Source organism: Juglans regia, chromosome 10 (genome assembly GCF_001411555.2).
Source record: "Juglans regia cultivar Chandler chromosome 10, Walnut 2.0, whole genome shotgun sequence".
Classification (NCBI taxonomy): domain Eukaryota; kingdom Viridiplantae; phylum Streptophyta; class Magnoliopsida; order Fagales; family Juglandaceae; genus Juglans; species Juglans regia.
Window position 1 is genome coordinate 18,112,842 of NC_049910.1, and position 7,566 is coordinate 18,120,407.

Genomic DNA, 7,566 nt, shown 5'->3' on the forward strand with positions numbered 1-7,566 from the left:
CATGGGTAGTGAGAGTTAGGGTGGTACTGTGCTATGTCTCCCTTGAAAACAAGGCTTCTAGCTCCTTTCCTTGCTTGTGGTTGGAGGTGAGAGAAAAGAGAAAGATGGGAATGTCGTTCATTTGAAGAGAAAGTGTGGGAAAGTATGTGAGAAGGTGGAGAAGCAAAGCTCTCCTTTGTTGGCCGTGTAAGAGAGAGTGGAGAGAATGCAAGTGTTGAGAAAACCGAAATGACACCTAAAGGAAATGACCCTTGGATGTTGGCCTCTTCCCTCTTTATAGCTCTCCAAGTCCCATTTCCCTATGTCATAGAGAAGCTCATACGGTGGTCTGTGTGGTTGCCATGTGTCACCCCTCCTAGCCTTGGCCGAAATGTCTCTCCCTCTTCCCCATCATTTCCAACACGTTGGGAACCTCAAAGGTCTCTTTGAAAAATAGGACAAGTGTCATGGCTCCCACTACAATTCCTAGAAGCCTTTTGGATGAGACTCACATATGGACTAGGTTCAATGAACCTCTTGGGCGTGTATGTACTTTCCTCAACCCTAAATCTTTCTTGGACAGTGAGCATGCTCATGCTCGCCAAGTGGCATGTGGTGTGTGGGTGGTTTTAGCCCTAGTCATCCACTCCTTTTCCTTCTTCCCACAAAGATCCTTCTAGAGCCTTGGTGATTGTGTGAGTGTGTTTTCCCTAGGCATCCCTTTTCTATTTCCAATCATTGCTTCCTTCTAGAAAAGCCCCATCCCTTGTGCATGCATGACACTTGGGCAAAAGGTTGGTTGGTCTTTCTTAGATAGGCCTGAAACACTCCTTGGCCGAACCCTAGGAGCTTCTTGGAAACGTGTGCCTAAGCCCTTTGGCATCCCCCATTTGCCACTTCCCTATGCCATCTTCTAAAAACCCTCAGAATTTGACAAGTGACATGAGATGTAGGTGGTGGTTGGGTTGGTGCGTTGGGCAAGATTCTAGGAAATTGGTCTTTGTCTTGCCCTAGGCACCTCTTCCCATACTCATGATTGGTTCTTCTAGAAATATTCCTACCCTTCTATATGTGTGACAAGTGTCAAATGGTAGGTGAGCTTGTCATGGTTGGCGTGTAACCCTCATGGTCGAAACCCTAACCCTAAGGGTCTTGTTGGGGTTTTGTGCCTCTATTTTGTAGTGGCTCAAGCTGTCTCTACCTTTTCCAAATCATTGCTCACTTTGGAAATCTCCAAAATCTTGTGGGAATTGTGTGGGGCTTTTGGGCTTACCTAAACCCTAAAGTCTCTCTCCCCATTTGCCCCAAATCACATATAGGTTTATGGTGTCTCATGGGTGGGATGTGCATGTGTGACAGGTGGCTGGTAGTTGGTGAGTTGGGCCTGTGCCCCAAGTTCCACTAGGGTTTCCAACCCTAATCAAAAGTGGTGGTCGAATTCTATTGGGCCTCTTTGTGGCCTTAGACGCTCAATGCGCCAAAACAAAATAATCAAATGGATGAAGCCCAATACTTCTAAGTATTCTACTCCTCTTGCTTGGCCCAAAGATTAAGCATAGCATATTAGCATGGTGACAAAAGATAGGTGGATTTGGCTAAGTCTGGGTTGGCACACAAACTTTGTGAAACTATTTTAGCTTGGACCATGCTAGGGCATAGTAGACTCGGAGGGCTGCGCCGAACAAGTGGCCCTCTACCTCACCATCTTCTCGATGGTATTGCGGCTCCATTTATGTTGTCTAGTTCGCGAGGTTCTGGCCTTTCAGGGTTTACTCTCATCTCAGCTTCGTCCATCTGCTTGAAGGATATTGTTGTCATGTTGCATGGTATGGCGTTTAGTCATGAAGCCTACAAATGATGAGTACCTAGACTCCACAGTGTGCAAGTTCCTCCATTCGTATGGTGTCTAATCGAAATTGGGGAATTTACATAGTTTCTGTGCTTGAATGAGCCTTTAGAGTGGCGCATTAGGAGTCCACTTTCTCGCACATCAAGGAGTAGAACATGAGGTTTTTCTTCGTTTCTAGGATTGGCTAGGAGTTCCGACGGGCAAAGCGAGAGGCAAGGCAATTTTCATGTGCATGCCATATGGGGAGGCTCTCAGGATGGGAATTCCCATGACGTGGTCCCTTTTCCTTGGGAAGCAGACCGCATTGCTTTGGTTTACTCATGGGTTAGGGAGAACCTAGAGTCAACTTCATCCAATGCCCTTCTTACCAGGCTGAACATTGATCGTTTCCTAATCTAGCTGAACTAGTCACGGTTCTCGTGGTCAGAAGAAGCATGCCTCCACTTCCTCGAATGGGGAAGGTGTGACGCCCCCAAATTCCGCTTGGGATCAGACGAACATATGAAGCGTCGAGACATGCAACACAAGGTTACCTGCCCCCGTTCATGACAAATAAAATGCAATATTCGTAGCGGATAATTTTTTTTCTTTAGCAATACTATGCACCAAACTGAAATATCCCAAATACTTAAAACATACTTCATACATAATGACATACTCAAAAACTGATATCACAACACTAGTCGAAAATGATTGTGATCAAAAGAGTGATGGAGATTGAACTCCACAAATACAAGTAGTAATCTGAAGTAACTACTGTACTAACACCTACGTCGCATCGTCGCTTAGTCGACTGTTTCCAGTTGGTCGATTCCCGATTCTCCTTCAGATCCTGTAATAAGATCTACCATTCGGGAGGAATGGTAGTTGGGACTACCATAGTGAGATTTGATTACAAATCTCAGCAAGTTAATAGGAAACTTCCACACAGGTTAATGATGCATGCATGGCAGTAAAAGCATGAATGCAGAATCAAATCATAAGTAATCATAGCATAACTTGACATACAACATAACATAACTGACATAACTTAAACTGAAACTGAAGCTTAGCATGAGCGTGACTTGAAACATAACATGAACTTGAAACATAGCATGAACGTGAACGTGAACTTGAAACATAACATGGACTTGAAATATAACATGAACCTGAGCATGACATAACATAAATGTGAACTTGGAACATAACATAAACGTGAACATAACATAACATGAACTTGAAACATATTCTTGTCTCATGGGATTACCATAATTACGTGAACGTAAACTTGAACATAACATAACGTGAAACATGACTTGAACTTGGAATCTTATTCAATAGACTTAATCATTAAAGTGACCATATGGGTGCTACACAGGTCCCCTTGAGCCGTGTGTCCCTGCCGATTACCGCATCACATCATAAGTTTCTATACCAGCTGTGAGTGCGTTAATACGTACTCCACAGTTGTTGTGGCCCCACGTATTCTACATGTCAAAATTGTGTTGTCTCACGTAATGTATGCTCCACAGTTGTTGTGGCCCTATACTTCATGCTCCACAATTGTTGTGGCCCCATGACTTATCTGTTTGTGCCACACTTGTTGTGGACACACGTAACATAATGTGTGGCACCATCGGCGTTAGTGCCTGGCGCGCTCCGGTGACCAGCTAATTAGGCCCCATTCGCAACCTGTTGACTGTACTTCGTTAACCTAGGGAATTTCACACCTATTTAGACACTCCAGCGTGAACAAAGGAGTTCCACTAGGATATTACCCCATCCTATCGCTTAGGGTCGTGATTGACATGAATGACTTAACTGGCAGACATGACAATTCGTAACGTGACGTAACATGAACGTGACATAAAAGACAGAAATCTTGACGTAGCATAACGTGACATGAACGTAAGATGACAGACATGACATACTTTGAAACATAAATGTAACAGACAACATTTCATAACATGGCATACATGTAACAGGCAACATTTCGTAACATAGCATACCATGTAACAGACAACATTTCTTAACATGGCGTAACATGTGACAGTGAATATTACGTGACAAGAAATACATGTAACAGATGGCATACTAAACTTAACATGACATACTTGCAATGTATAGCAATGTATAGCAATACGTGACAGAATATCTTGTATAACAGATGAATAATTCATGACAGAATAAATTCTATGTAACAGATAAATATGTAATGACTTGGCATGACACATATGATAACATGCATACATACAATTTAGTTCCCTTACTTATCACACATACACATTAAATTGATAGTAAGTTAAAAGCTAACTTACCTTGATCTTTGCGCTTCGAGACAAAACTCAAGTGCGGTCACGAGAAACTGAAAGTAGTGATTTCTAAAAATTAGAACTTAATCACTAACAATTAGGAATATGGAGAAATATCAACTTAGAGTAAAATTACCATTTTACCCTCTACATGTGGGAAAATGACCATTTTACCCTTAACTCAAAAATTTTGCATCATAACTTCGAAAATCACCAAAATTTACATACCTTATGTAAATTTTGTCCTAAACTCAAATATCAATTCAAAAAAATTTAAAACTAAACACAACTATTAATACTCTATAGGGCCGAAACTTACAAAGGCTATTTCCTTTGATTTTTTTTTTTAATTCTTTCAAATCTCAAAACTCATGATTAAACCAAAATTTTTTTTCTACTATAATCATAACATGTTCCTAAGAATAATCATGTTTTGAATCATGAACAAAAGTCATCAAAATCACTAAAACCATACTTGAACTTTTTGGTTTTTCTTCTAAGTTCAAAACAGAATTTTGTTTCTAACTTGTTTTGATCAACCTCTTGATCCATGACTTATAAAGAAGTGATCTTCAAACCAAAACATCACATGGTTTAGAAAGGTGTCCTAAAACAGATCCAAGCTTCAAACCCAAGATCACATGGTTAAACATCACCCAAAACATAAATTTAGCCAAGAACATCATCACTTTGGCCTAACCAAATATCTCCTTGTATAAAATTTCATATCTTCGAACCTAACATCAAATATCTTCAAAATAAAATTCTAACATGTATATAAGATGCTTAGGATCTTCCAATAAAAATATCAAAGCCATTGGAATAAGATTAAACCATAAAAGATTTAAACTTTCTCAAAACAGAAACTGTTTTTCCACTTCCGGTTTCTAAGTTTCTAGATCTAAGAAAATATTTCACCAAAACTTTTAATCATGCAACAAATCCTCAACCAATAATCATATACACATGTTAACAATACTCCATAAAAATTTCGGACCAAGATCTATTCATTAGCTTGGTCAAAAACTCCAAAATATAACACACTCTCCAGTTTATCGCCTAGAATGACCTTTCTGGGGTCTAAACAACTTTTGACCAATCAAATGATCTGAAAATGGAACAAATAAGATATCCATGTAAACTAGACTCCAAAAGAAACAACTTTCATGAAGGAAACAATGCGATTAAACACTTAAAAAAGCATCGAAACATGCATTCAAAAGAGGTAAGACAAACTATCCGAGAGTGTCTTTTGTGTTCTATGAAGGAAAAGTGTAAAGGAGAGCTGCTTTTCGTGAGAAGTGGACTGAAGAGCCTCTTACACAAGTTATGGGAAGTGATATGACTGAAGGAAGGTTGAGTGTTGGCCTTTTCTTCTCATAAAAATCAGTCCAAGATCTTTTCTCAAGGTAGAGTGTAAGAGTGAAAGAGTGAGGTGGCATTTTACCTTTGTATTTCAAGAACCTTCTAGGGCCTTCTTGTACAGATCTGGCCAGCCAAGTGGGGGTACAAAACTTAGCCATGAAGCAATCCTATGGTGACCAAATTCGTGGGCCTTAATGGGCCTAAACCGAATGGGCCTAAATTTTGGGGTTTAAAGAGGGTTTGGGTTGCTATCAAGCCCAAATCCAATATCACTTGGCCCAATCAATTTTTCAAGGTTAACAAGGTTGGATAATGATGTTCTAACACAAATTTGAAGGATTAATAGCATGTGGAAGTGATTTAATCAAGTGATTAAACACAATACTAGAAATCGGATTAGAAAGGGTTTGAAGGCCAACTTTAGGGTTTGGGAAGCCATTTAGGGTTTCGGTTTCAACCAAGCTTTTGGGCTTTCAATTGGATTCTCACCATTTGGTTGAGCAGATGAAACAAAGTTTTGCTTAGGTGGCATGATCTCACACCTTGATTCCTTCAAATCCAACAAACGTTCCTCATGGTGCCAAGTGTCTATTATTATTCACTAAGTGTGGCTAAGATCTTACCAAGTGTCCAAATAAAACTTCTATAATCTAATTTGGACATTCCACACTGTAATTTTGAAACACTGCAATTAGTGCACTTACCGAGGTTACTATTTACTCCGAAAAAGTGAATCTTAAACTTCGCTCTAAAAGTTCCTAAATATTCACATTAACCTACAGTGAAAATATTATACCAAAATTCAACCTCGAAGTGTCCCTAAAAATAATTTCACAATTTTCAACAGACGTTTCGTCCGGAATTATGAAAATAGGATATTGCGCCATAAAATTCTAAATAATCTACTGAGTCTAATGGCGTGGGCCATAATGCATTTTGACACTTCTAACCACCTCAAATAAATAAAACTTATATTTCTAGCACCATAGTGAGTGATAACACTGACTATGTTGACAGACTAAAACCTATGCGATTGGTCGATTCGTAAAAATTTATGGGGTTTTCATGAGATTCCTAAAGTAAATAGAAATTCCACCAATAAATTTCTAGCGGGCTGTTACAGAAGGGAAGAGACCTCACGTCAAACATGCCGGTCCTAGTGATGCCAAGGAGGTCTGCAACTGGACGAGCTCTGAAGTTGGTGTAGCCAGCTCTAGCAAGGTCCCCTTGTCCCTGACATGGGCCATTGGGCCCTCTTCTGACTATTAGGCTGAAATACTCAACTATGGGGCAGGAAATGTTAGAACAATGAGAGACCCGGGACTTTTCGAAACCCGTGACTCCGGAATCGCTTGTAGTAGGTCGGTCCCTGTTCGTGAGTCTAGCTCTCCGGGAGGTGGTTCTACGACACCTCAACTTACTCCACCTTCTTCAAACGTTGCCTAGACATGCAGATGTCAGCATCGCGTTTTGGGAGCCTTGCGGGAGTCACCCATGAGGGGGAGGGTATTGTCCCCCTCCAATGCTCCTGGTGCAATTAGTGGGGTGGCATTCAAGGAGTTTGGAACCTTGTCATCAGAGTTTGCAAGCCATGCCCGCGAGTAGCAAAGATTTTTCCCTCCCGAGGGTTTCCCTTTTTTGGAGATCCAGACAGTCATGCTGGTGGGCCACATTTGTCATCGGTCCCCTCAGTCAGTACACACGAAGTTCTTCTGGATCCCTGCACTATTATGCTAAAGTTCCCTAGGCTCTTAGCTCGGTAAAGGAAACGACAGGGATTCTAGAACTCCTTCCCTAGACTTTGTGTCCCCATGTGGAGAAGGTTCCCTGGAGTAGGCAAGAGGTCGACACGTGGGGAAGGAATCCATATCGCTCCCTAACGCCTTCCTTCCTTGGTGCGTTGGAAAAAACACGCTTCTTCCCCTTCGAATGGTAAGCAATGGGGCAAGTCCCATAACAACGTTTAATGGTTCTTGGGGGGCTCCTTCCATGTCCACCCTAGAAGCAGGTTAACCCAAGGCTTTTCTCTTGCTGGAGAGAACTGTAGGAGCCTTTCAATGCTTCCTTTCATCAATAGGTAGG